Source organism: Protopterus annectens, chromosome 8.part1 (genome assembly GCF_019279795.1).
Source record: "Protopterus annectens isolate FY-2018-M chromosome 8.part1, PAN1.0, whole genome shotgun sequence".
Taxonomy (NCBI): domain Eukaryota; kingdom Metazoa; phylum Chordata; order Ceratodontiformes; family Protopteridae; genus Protopterus; species Protopterus annectens.
In genome coordinates this window covers 379,098,414-379,111,206 of record NC_056742.1, presented here as the reverse complement: position 1 = coordinate 379,111,206, position 12,793 = coordinate 379,098,414, and the positions used below count along the sequence as shown (strand labels likewise).

General features: G+C 36.6%; 1 protein-coding gene across 1 annotated transcript in view; it reads right to left on the bottom strand.

Moving 5' to 3' along the window:
* Positions 1-12,793, bottom strand: part of LOC122810135 (T-cell immunomodulatory protein-like) — a 1,047,680-nt gene that overhangs the window by 495,410 nt on the left and 539,477 nt on the right. The window lies entirely within an intron of this gene.

Below are 12,793 nucleotides of genomic sequence, written 5' to 3'. Positions count from 1 at the left end.
TAAAAGATTTCCAATTTTTGCTTGGAAATATTTACACAGATATTTTTTAAACGCCTATATTGAATTATCACTTGTGACATAAGCAAATTTACATGTATACAGACTCCAGAGAATTTTTCCTCGGGCAGAAAGCAAATGTTGGAGGTGTGACTGGAAGAAAGAGGTACTTGGGAACATATTTTCTGAGAGTGTAGTGAGTTGGCGTAATTTCAAGTTTTCCTGATGGATGCACTGTTGGATATGCTGGGTGGGCAGATTGGTGTGATGAGGGAGATGATTTTTCTGAGCTATGATACAGAATCGGAATTGCCTAGACGGAGTAAGGCCTTGCTCTGTCTAGTTATGGTGGCTGCCAAAAAACAATTACTAGAAAATGGAACTCAAAATCTAAACTAACTATACTAGAAGTAGTGAATATAGTAATAGAGATAAAACAACTGGAACTGAGATCTTTAGACAAGGGTAGGAGCAAACTACATAGAAAAAAATGGAATTATGGGAACAATACAGGCAGGTAAAGAATGAGGTTTAAAAAAAGGCAGAGCTTAAATTAGCTAAGTAATGGTTGACTGAAAATGATTATGTAGTTTATAAGCGATGTATAACGTTTGCAACTTGGAGTGTGTCAGTTTGGTTTGTGATGTAAACTCCTTGCAACTAGGATTGAGTCGGTGTGGGGTGTTTTCATTTATATAAATGTATGATTGCCTATGTCGTAAGTGATGGTTTAATAAAGAGGTTTCTTGTTTTAAAGAAAAAAAAAAGGGGGCAGGAACTGAAGTTGCTTAGGTCATATGATGCATAGCAATATATATGAAGTACATAGTTTGTAAACATGAACTTGTTAATAAAGTTTGATTCCTTTTATATAAATGTAAAGTTGCCTATGTCACAAGTGATATTTCAATAAAGGTGTTAAAAAAGAAAGGATTTCAGGATGGTTATTCAGCAGAAAATCTGGGTCAAAGAAAAAGGGGAATACTTACATTACTTGTGAGAGCAGCTCCAAAAAAGATAGAAGGAAAAAAAATAATGATAGATATGTAGTGCTAAGGAGCTACTGGCAAGGGAGGAGAATTATGCTGGCATGTATTTACATTCCATCTAAAACTGCTACAGTGGAGCTTATGAAAATTCTGGGTGAAATTAATCAGCTTTCAAGTAGGAAATATTACTTATAGGTGGGGTCTGGAATTTGATTTGCAATAGTGAGTATGTATCTGGGGGGGGGCTAGAAGGGAAAATATAACAAAACAGAGTATATATTTTTAAAAATCTATGAAATTATTTGGTATGGAAGATGTGAATTCAGTAGTAAGAGTTCAGAGAGAATTTACATATTATTCCCCAAGGTACAAAAACAGCTAGGCTAGACCGAATTTATATTTCACAGGAACATCTGCATTTAATTATAAGTTTTGACAAACATCCAATAACTTTTTCAGATCATGCACCAATAACAACTAAAATAAAAATGCAGGGTACTGAAGTAAAAATTAGACACTGGTGTTTCCCAGCCTATCTGTTAAAAAGAGAGCAATATAATGAATGGGTAGAGGAACTTATTTTGGACTTATTAAAAAGACAAATTTCTTATGAAAATCTAGAAAAAGAGAGGGATAAATTTAAAGTGGTGTTTAAAAACTGTGTGGAAATAAAAGAAAAACACATGGATTAAGAAGTAACAAGAATTATTTAGAGGGACTGACAAAGGTTCAAGCATTGCAGAATGGTGGGGGGGAGGGGTGGATCTCACAGAAGAGGTACAACTGCAGACTGCTAAAGAGAAAATAAGGGACTACCTCGATAATATTGTTAAGCAACTGTTTTTTGCCAAGAACTCCACACCACAAAAGCTTTTAGCACAACAGCTCAGGCAACAAAGTATAAAAGGTTGTTGCCAAGCTTAAGGAGCATATAACAAGGAAAATAACCACAGATCCTGTAGAGGTATTAGAAATATTTCAGAAATTTTATGTGAATCTATATAAAGTAGAGACATGTAGATAAAGAAGTACAAATGGAAATGTTAACAGAAGAATTAACTACAAGTTTAGTGGTAAATGAGGTTCAATTAGTTTAGAAGGAGATGAGATAAAAATGGTTATGTATAATCAATCTACAGGAAAGTCCCAGGAATAGATGGCATTCCTGTGGAAGTCTGGAAGCTAGGAAGAAAGAAAGTGATAAAGATGTGGATGGTTTTGTTTAACAGTATTTTAAGAGGAGGAGAAGCACCAATATCCTGGAAGAAAGCAGTGGTGGCTGTAATACTTGCAGATGGTAAAGATTTATCAGATCCAACTTCACATAAGTCCATTTAAATTCTAGAGCACGATATACTGCTTTCAACTAAAAATACGTGAACATGAATCATCTTCATTTACATAAATGTATGATTGCCTATGTCATAACTGATAATTTAATAAAGGTGTTTATTTAAAAAAAATCACTTCATCAGTTGTATGCCACAAATAAAGACAATCCAGGTTTAAATTGTTTAATAACAGTTAAATTAGGTTCATCTGTTGAAATGTGCAGTGAATAACCATAAACAAATATAACACAAAGAAATACTTCATAATGATTACACAATTTACAAAAACTGAAGAAATAACTCCAGTTGAGGAAACTGACCATGAAACTCTGGGTGGCAAAGAAACAGCAGGAAGAATTGTGGAAGCAAACATGACTATTTGTTACATGTAGTATAAAAGTCAAATGGTGGGATGTCTGTCAGTGCGCTAACAGGCATCTCCAAAGCCATCATAAAAACAAACATCTTTTTCATAGTTTAGGAGCAAGACATCTGAGGAATGAACATTTCCATGCATTTCTAACTAGGAAGGAGACTGCCTGATTGTATTGCTCTCCACTGTAATTACATGTTTGGTGGAGAGTAGGAAACAGTCAAAGGATAGGGGGATAAAGTGGTGGAGGAGTGTCATCTAGTTGAAATAAGCAGCATAGGACTGTTCTTCCAAGCAAACAGCTGTCATTATTTCAGGTACTCAACACTGACATGGGAAAGTAGAAAGTTGTGAGTGTAGTATCCAGATGTTCGAGAAAATGTTCCATAAGTAGCACTGATTCATTGGATGTCTTAATAGCTCTTACTGAGGCTGCTTCTGTGAAGTGCACCACTTGACAAGGAACGTTCTGTCAAAGCATTACCATATTTAAAGATATACACTCTCAATATACTATTGTGAAGGGGAGATAATGGGCAACATAAACATCCTTTAAGCTATTATCAAGGGCTTAGGTGAAAGAATGCAACACTTACTGGACAAACAGAGAAAATATTTTTACAATTAGAAAAACTTGCACTTTAAGTTTTAAAAACGTAAACGATAGTACTATTTTGTAGTGTAGGACATTGGCAGAATAAGCTGCAGGTGTCAGGAGAAAGTTACTTCAACAGTGGATAATGCCTTATACTTTTATGTACATTTAATAACCAGATTAAGAGGGCACATCTTTTCAGCCATGACCTGGGTTTGGTACAACTGAGTTTATGGTTTGGTTTACGTTACGGATAGACAAAATATTTAGCATAACATAAATATACATGCACTTGAATCTACTACCGTAACTGAAGCACCACTTCTTCCAGTAACATGCTGAAAACTGCTTAAAAATCTGTCTACTGGAAATTAGCAATCCCATGACAAAAAAACTTTTTTTTTTGTTTGCAATGAGTTAAGTCCCCTACACTCCCACCATGGGGGTCTGTCTCTACACTTTGATGTTCAAAGTTACACAAGTGCAGGGAACGTATATTTAGTAATACAGTCTGTGTATCTAGTTATTTGCACTCAAACAGATGAATGTTTTGTTGTGAGCAAAAGAGCCATGAGCAGTTAAATGCCAACCAAGTAAATGACAACTCATTCACTTATGGTGATTTCAAGACATCCAACTCATGTACATAATTTCACAAATTGCTTTTCACTTATTTAGCTAATTGTTAACCAGATACATGGGCTGGTTATCGGACCTTTTTCAGCCACAGCCCAAGCTCACTAGCAACACATGCAGATGTTTTCCTTAAAACAGTTTACCACATAAGCTATATGAGAGACGGCAGGAGTTGCATAACGTAACTCAAAAGCAGACCAACTTGATAACATATTATACCTTAGCTATACATTAAACTACTTTATGCATATAAATACACACACACACACACAGTAATACAAGTAATACTTTCAGAAGCTTCAAGAAAATATCTAGCACAAAGACAAACTTCTTAAGATCTGTACTGAGGCTAATCAGCATCCATGTTGTACAAGTTAGTGTAGTCTACGCCAAGTGTTATGTGTACTCGCTGGATAAGTACACTGGGAAGTGCCACATGACTGAAGACAACTGTGATGACAAACTGCAATGAACTGCATTTTTCTTGTTCCAGTAGACAGTACTGAGTATGACAAACTGTGTTCTGTACGGTTATCAAAGATTGGGAGTGCATTCAATGAGGAAGGTGCCAAGGAGATTATCCCCAGCTACAGGCATGTCAGTTCAGCTAGGGTCACTGTTATAACTTCTTAAAATGATTTGTGGTGCTCTTTGGACTTTACTCTGCTGTATGTGGATATAGTGATAAGTCCCCAGTGGTCAGCAAACAGTGGTTTTTACCTGCCTTTTTTAAAATTATCCATTTTAGTAAATTACAGTATGTTTTTATGAAGAAAAATGATACAAAAAAAGTCTACTGTAATGCCATTCATTGAACAGACTGAAATATATAGTAGGCCAGGGTTGTACTGAAAGGGTGTATTCAGAGTACGACACATCCGAAGTTCTAATACAAAGAAATGAGTAAAAACTCCTACCCAGGGTCTGAAAAAGGTCCATTTGCATCAGTCATATATCATGGTTAATGAATACAAATAAAACAATAGTTTCTGAACATTTTTGCATTTTACTCAACTTTAATGGGCATCTAAGTAATGGGTTTACATTACTGCATTACAACTGTCACATTTTCTTTTTTCTCTTACCCCATAGCTAGCAATCAGCCACCACCAGAAACTCTCCTCAAACACTTGGTCTACAGGATCCACTTTAGCATCTGCTGAGTTCAAGCCACCCACATCCAAGGCTAGTGAGGAAACCAAGGATGTTGGTGTATCTACTATATAGCAACTGGCCAACTCCCATCCCCCTCACTGCACCTTTGCCTGCTCTCCTATCACTGCCCTTGGGGGGAGCATGCATGTGCACATGTGCAAACTCCCAACTAAGCTGTTCACCTCTTATATAGCATGGAACTCAGAAGGCTCATATGCTGCTTACTGCAGAGGCTAGGCTGTCTCCCTCCAACCAAGACAGGTGAGCTGACACTGGACACACTTCTCATGCATTCCAGTGCCTTTGCCACTAAACACACACATGTCATCCTAGGGACAATAAATGATGCATACTTTCTTGAAGTTAAAGCTGATACAACTGTGTACTTCATTAACTGTGTAGTATTTTACAGCAGCTGTCTTATTTTGTTGCTTGTTGTCATGTGCATTGCTTCCATTACCCATCATGGAATGGAACTGACTGTGCATTCTTTCAGCCAGTTTTAAAAGGAAAGAAAAATTCTATTTGGGTTATCATTCCAATCTGTGGATTGTATTTTACTAAAACTGCTGTCCATTTCTTATTTTTTTTTTCCTGGGAAATCCTCTCTAATCTCTGTGAAGTATGCTAAATCATTGTCCCTGTTCTTCCTGTTAGCCTGGGACTGTTACTTGGACTTGGGAAATTCTAACCTGTGGAAAAGGTTAAAATAAACATTGATGGATTCCAGATTTTCTGGACTTTATTTTCATCCTAAGGCTTCAGTCATCTACATCAAGCAATGGTAAATAAAACATTTTGATTCTGTTCATAGTCTGTCCATATGAAGCATTTTATTTTCCTTGTACAACCAAAATAGTAGCTTGTACAGATCTCGTTTTAAAATCGAAGAGTTTTCATTTGCTCATCTGTAAAAGCTAGCAGAGATGTTTCATCAGTCAGTGAAGAATACCTCTACAGCACTCGTGTGAATACCCTCTCTGAAAGGTGAATACTTGGTTATCTACTATAATTTAATGTTGGTTGGGTCATTAGAAGCCTGTTCAGTAAAGGAGATCTTTTAACACTTTTTTGAATTATCACTTGTGCCACAGGCAAACTTGCATTTATATAAACGTAATCAAACAATATTAAGTTCACATTTGCAAACTTTAAGATGTAGCACAATATATGTGATGTATAAAGTCAAAGCAACATTACATAAACTGTTCAGTTCCTGGGAATTGTGTTGCTTTGGTGACCTTTTCAAAAAAATCTACCCGACTGAGTAAACATGACCTGCTATTGATGAATCCCAAACTGAGATAGATTCCAGTGTTTGGAGGTTCCCTATGTCCTGACTGATTAAATTCCATGACAAGTCTTTGTATGCAAGGCTACTCAGATTTATAGGTCTGTTGAAGGTCCTCTCTTTCTGCACAGGAATGACTGTATCTGTTCTCTATTCACTTGGTACAAAACCTGTATGGAAGCTGAAGAGTGCTGTTAGGGGTGTGGCTAAATCATGTTTCATGGTATTTAAGAGGTTTTCCTGGGATATTATCAATACTTATCAATGCAGTATTTATGTCTTTTGATAGAACTTTTAGGTCTTGGTCTTGTGTGACAGCTGGAGATGAGCCAGTTTCAGATACATCTTCAGGGACAAATGGAGGGGAGAGATGGGTAAAGTTAGAGCTAAATATATCTGCCACTAGGTTAGTTATATCTTCAGCCTCAGTGAAGGTAACATTATTCACAATCAGCTCAGCATACTGCTGTAGTGTTCTTTTGAGATTACGATCATAACTAAAAATGCCTGATCATCTTTGGCTTAGGTAGCTATTTTAGCCTCAAACTTGATTTTGTTGGATTTTATTAAGTCCCTGAGTTGTCTGTTTATTTCAGTGACAAGGGCACTAACATTCTCTGAATTACTCTTTGTACTTTTAGTCGAAATTCTTTTCCTTTTATTATAAAGCTCAATGACATTATAGTTCTTCCATGTGGGTTTGTTTCTGGGGTTTTCCCTGCACTTGTTCCTACTGGCTGCAGCTGCATCTATGTAGCGGTTTACATGCTGATATAGTACACTGGTGTACATTTCTGTGCATTTAGTGCAGTTAACTGGGTTTAGTGGGGATCTGAAACTTGCCAATGTATCACTTAGGAGTAGGTTGTTTGTGCTAAAGAAATTTCTAAAGGTACCTTGGGTGGAAAGCATCTCTAGTTAGAGCTTTATTTCAAAGGTTACGGTCAGATCTAACAAGTGGTGAAGAGTGCAAGATGCTTCCATATTATTAAGAACAAGATCCCAGATGTTATTCCCCATAGAAGGGATTCTGACTAAATGTTCCAGAGGTATTGCCAAAGTCCAGGAAATCACTGTGCTTGTGCACTAGTCATGGTGTAGGTTACTCAGTCAATAGTTGGACAATTTAAACCACTTATGAAAGTGGCACTGGGTATAATACTGAATGATTCTAGTTCCGGTACACAGGTATTGTGACTATCTTTTGTCATACAGGGAGTTCTTTAACTAGCTAATGTATGGTATGGGATCTTACTGATGGTTATTTGGACAAGAATTCTAGTGCATCATGCTGCTTTATCAGCCTTGATGAGAGTCTCTTCTGAAGGTAGACTGATAATACCTCCACCTTTGTCCCCCCCTCCTGCACAGTAGCTGGTCTAACCATGTGGAAGGCATTACAACTCTGCACAGCCAAAGTCTACTTTATTATTTTAAAACATGCCTCAGTAAATACACAAATGTCAACGTCTTCCAAAGTGAGAAGGGCTTTGGGGCCCTTATCACCTTGTCTCCATGGAAACATAAGAGCGAAGAAAGAAACATGTAGTCCTCTTCTGCAGCCTAAAAGACAAGCTGAAACCTTTTGCTGCTAAGGGGAAACTTTTCATTATATTTGTAGCTCTCGTACTTAACTCGTTTCCACTTAAAATGTTATTAGAGTAAGGAAATGGTCAATCCATATTCACCTATGCAAAAGTAAGAACAAACTTATCAGCTCTATCTATAGTACGATCTCTGTAGTTTTACAATCCAGCCCCTGCCTAACACCCCAAGATTACAGCCTATGTTAAACATTTTAAACCATACACATGTATACTTCCAAGTTAAATAAATAACTCTTTCCAAAAGACAACTTATTACCAAACTAAGCAAGGTTTTGTCTAGCTTTTCTTCTCTTTTTGCACTGTAATGCCTACATTTCTTACCACCAAAAAATGAGAGACTTATGAGGTAAAAAAAGGCACCTGTGTACTTGAATAATGTTTTCACATAAAAGAACAACTAAAAATACTTCACTATAAAATATGCAGTTTACATTGTGAAAAGTTTCATAGAAATGCTGTGAAGAACAGAAATTGTTTTACTTGCAGTTACCTTTTTCCTGATCAGTGTGTAACCATCTTGGAAGTCAGTAACTAAGATTTTATGGTCAGATTAGTAATCTGAATGGTGGTACCATGTACCACAAATACAGGATGGGGATACTGTCACTGTAGAGGTACCAGTAGCTCCTCCTGGGAAACGGAGAGCTATTGTGTGTGCATGCGTGCGTACATATAAAGTCAAGTCTCTGTATTGTTGGTAAGGCTACACTAGAAGGCACTGGGCTCAGATTTAGATAGGTAAAATTCTACGAAGTCAGTGAATATAATCCCATTCTGTAACTGGTAATGTAAAGCTTATTCAAGACTTACAAGTGTCAGTCGTAACACAAGGCAGTACTGCAAACCTGATATAAACTCTTAATCCAAATCATTCCATGCATACAGGATAGGCACCGGTGGCATAGATTTTGGCTGCATAAGCCCCCAACACTTCACACTATTTTGTGGCAGTACTCAATCCCCATCAATTCATCCATCCATCCCATTATTCATTAAGAGTGGTATGGGATTTAATGCCCATAACTCTATCACAGGGAATGATGGCTGTATTCAAACAGATGTACAGTATCTGTACAACTGGTAGGTTAAGAATCTTTGTGGGACAAAACCATGAATTAGATTACAGAGTTGACCTTTCATGCATTAGTAGCCAGCTAGCATAAGAAAGGAAGACAGAGAGATGATTCCAGTGTTTGGTTAAGTTTGTAAAATAGCACACTTAGCTAACTGCTGTCTTTACTGGATTTACACATAAGGAGGCAGAAGTCATTTTGAAATAGTTACATTTTGTACTTTTTTCTTCCTTGCTTCTATTAAAAGTAGGTCAGAACACTTGTATGCATTTTAATTTCTGATCAGTTTTCATCACTAATGAAACGGTGTACGTCAGAAAATGTGCAGACAATAACGACCTCTAGGTTTCTGATTTAGTGTACTCAGTCAAGGTGAATACCTTTATTTTCATTTTCTTTCTAGAAATGTCTGGTTAGCTCCAAATAATATGCATTCAAGTTTTTGTTTATTATGAGATCAGAGCATCTACAACAGCATAAATATCCAAGAAATCTCTCTGAAGATGAAGTCAAACAATATTTAAGTTTTTCCCTGGTTAAGGACCAAGACATCTGCATATTATGTGGCATGTAGGCATGGCATGGCTTACTGTTTATAAAGAGGGGAAAAAATGAAAGACTACAGCACCGATCCTTGGCAGAGGCTTTTGGTAAAGAAGTTGGGTGGAAAAAATGTGCTGTTTATTTTAACCGCAAGTGTTCTTTAAATAATGTTCACAGGTAATTATTAAATATGCAGGATCAGGAGACCATTAAGAAGCCTAGCCTAAATTCCTAGTTGCCCCACGCACTGTCTGGTTAAGTGACTTGCTCAAGGTCACACAGCAAGCAAATGCAGCCTGACAGACTCAAACCTTGTACCGCAGCAAGCATCTCCTTAACAGCCTTATTCCTCTGTAATGACTGTAATCTTTAAACCACTAGTATGCAGCCTTTATGTTTTTATGTACAAGAAATGTAGAAAGTGCAAAAGCTGGCTTGCTGCTTAAACATCAAAAAGACTGGAAAAAGGAATATCAATGAAACTTCAAACTTGCTGTAGGAAACTATAATGGAATCAATGAATATTCTGCATGAAAAACTTCACCTTGGAACTCAAAAAAATGCATGTTTTTTCACTGTAACTGTTTTCTGAGCTAGTTTAATATTTAAAAAAAACTCTGCATCTTATAATCTTTTAATACGTTTTTCCATTAAATGGCCAACATGTGGCTTGACTTTAAAGTGATCTTGCTTTAGTGCTTTCCTGTCCCCTTCCCAGAATCCATTTCAAGTTCCCTTTTATACGATTCATGTTAGTCATAAGGAAATTATGTTGTCTTCTTAAACCACTAAGATAGAATGGCAGCAGTGAGAGTCACAGGCATCTCACACACCTTTTGTAACAGGAGTGCTTGCATTTTATTCCTGAATGACTATCATATACACAATTCTCTCAGAGCCCGTTTTAAATAATTCTAACCAATTTTACAACTAAGTCAAAGAAAGTAGTTAAAATTACAGACTTTTGTAAGGATTGTCATTTTGTAGTACGTAGCTATAAGCATTGACAACCCCCACCAAACACACACACACACAGTAAGGTGACAAAGCTAGTGCTGTACAACAATTCAAAGAACTTGTTCTGCTACTCACCAGACCAATGTCTCCAGCAGTAGGAAGACTTTTTTTTTAATTCTGAACATAGGAGAAATGTGCTCATGTACTCACTTTTTGCTTAAAGTATATTATAAGCCCAGTGCAACAAAAATACAACTACTTTTTATTACATTTGAGTTAGATATTTTTAAATCAAGCCACAAATGTTTTTGTACATTATATTTGCTCCTTATGTTGCATTGCTATCCCTTGATTTGTGACACTGCAGCATACAAACACCATCAAAACCATAATCTTTGAACATGACAGATCAGTATTTGTGTGCAAGACTAACAAACCTGTTGCAGTTATAGCAAATACCACTTGCAAATTAGTAACTATACAAAATATGTTGTCAGCTACTAGGACTGTCATCTTTTAAGATGTCCTAAGTGGGACATTCTTACTGAACCATATGACTGTGCAGGAAAAAACATGCTATTGTTAAATGAAAAATTATTATTTTTATCTTACTAGCAAAAGAAAGACCAAGTGGTGTGCAATGCTGGTTAGTCATACCACTTTATAAAACAGTAACATGAACTAAATGCATCGTCAAAAGCTTTCTGTGGCATTTCGAGAATAGTCAGAAAATATTTTATCTTGTAAAATATCAAAACATTTGCTTTTTTTCATGGCACCCCCCCCCCCCCCGACAGAACTGTCCAATCAGTACTGCTTTGCATAAAAAGAAGCAGATGGTAACCCAATCAACTAGGTCCTCTATTCCTGCTTCTCTTCCTCTTTACAATATGAAGAACTGAAATACTTTCACAACACTGCCATTTTTTTTTTTTTTTTTTTTACAGCAGCGACTGCTTTGCTCTCATCAGTAGGGATAACTGCCTGTGCAAGATTATGGGCACTACTGGACAAATAATCATTTTCCCCTGTGTCTATGTTATGTCATGCAAGCAGAGACGCATTCTTCTACCAAATTATGAGAGAAGCTCAACCTAAAGTTGGTGGGCTTTCCCTTCCTTTGATTCCAAGGCAAGGAGATGAAAGTTTCATGAAGTATAAACAGCCAGTGTTTAGATCGCATATTACTTTTGAGAAAGCCCAGGAAAAGAATTCATCTGCTGTATTTGTACTATTCCAAAATGAAAGCACACTGAAACTAAGAAAAGCCAAAAAGTCCATAGCCACACAAAGCCATTCCACAAAATTGCAACAAGTGATCCGTTTCCTCTCAATGGAAGGCAACAGACCCAATTAATGTGTACAACCAAGAACATGTTTATTAAAATGACCTTCTCAAGCATAAAACAGTAAAATGAACAAGTGCTTTTTTCTGTTTCAATGTTAGGACTTCACAGTTCATTAATCAATGCATCACCACTACTTTAAATAACCAATTAAAAACAATCTTCCTTAAATAACTAATTAAAAATCCTCCTCCTTAAATCAGGACCAACCTTTGGTCAACTGGTGCCCTAGACAAAAGGTCTCCACAGCACCCCCTAACATCACCCTGTGCCCCCCCATCCTGGTCTACCTGCACCATCCAGATTACTGGAAAAGATCTCCTGCTAGAGCGGCACCCTAGGCGCCTGCCTAGTTGGCCTATGCCTAAGACCGGCTATGCCTTAAATAACTAATTAAAATCCCGCCTCCTTAATTTTGATATGTTAACTGAGTACATAAAACAATGCATCCTACCACTACTTCTGTGCCTATCTCTGTCTTTTGTCCAACGGTATTAGCCAAGCAATTCATAGAACAAAGCGGAAAACAAAAAATTTAAATCCTTATGACAACATAAAAATGTGTATATGTATGTATAAAAAGCACTTCAATGTATTCATGGCATTAAAATATGTATATGTATGCAGTTGAATTATATAAGAAACTGCATATAATTAAAAAACAATTACTTAAAATATTAACATATTAATATTAGTCACCCGTTTAGTCCTTTTAATAATTAAGTGCTTTCTTTTTAAGAAAGCAAGTTAAAAATATGTGGCCATTCAACCCACTCATTCCAGTTGTGTTATTTCTCAGCTGCCATTCGGCTTCTTTACATTTCATTACTTTGATTGGACCTCCCCTTAAATTATTTTCTACAACTTCAATAACAAAGAACCCAGAAGTGTGACTTTCAT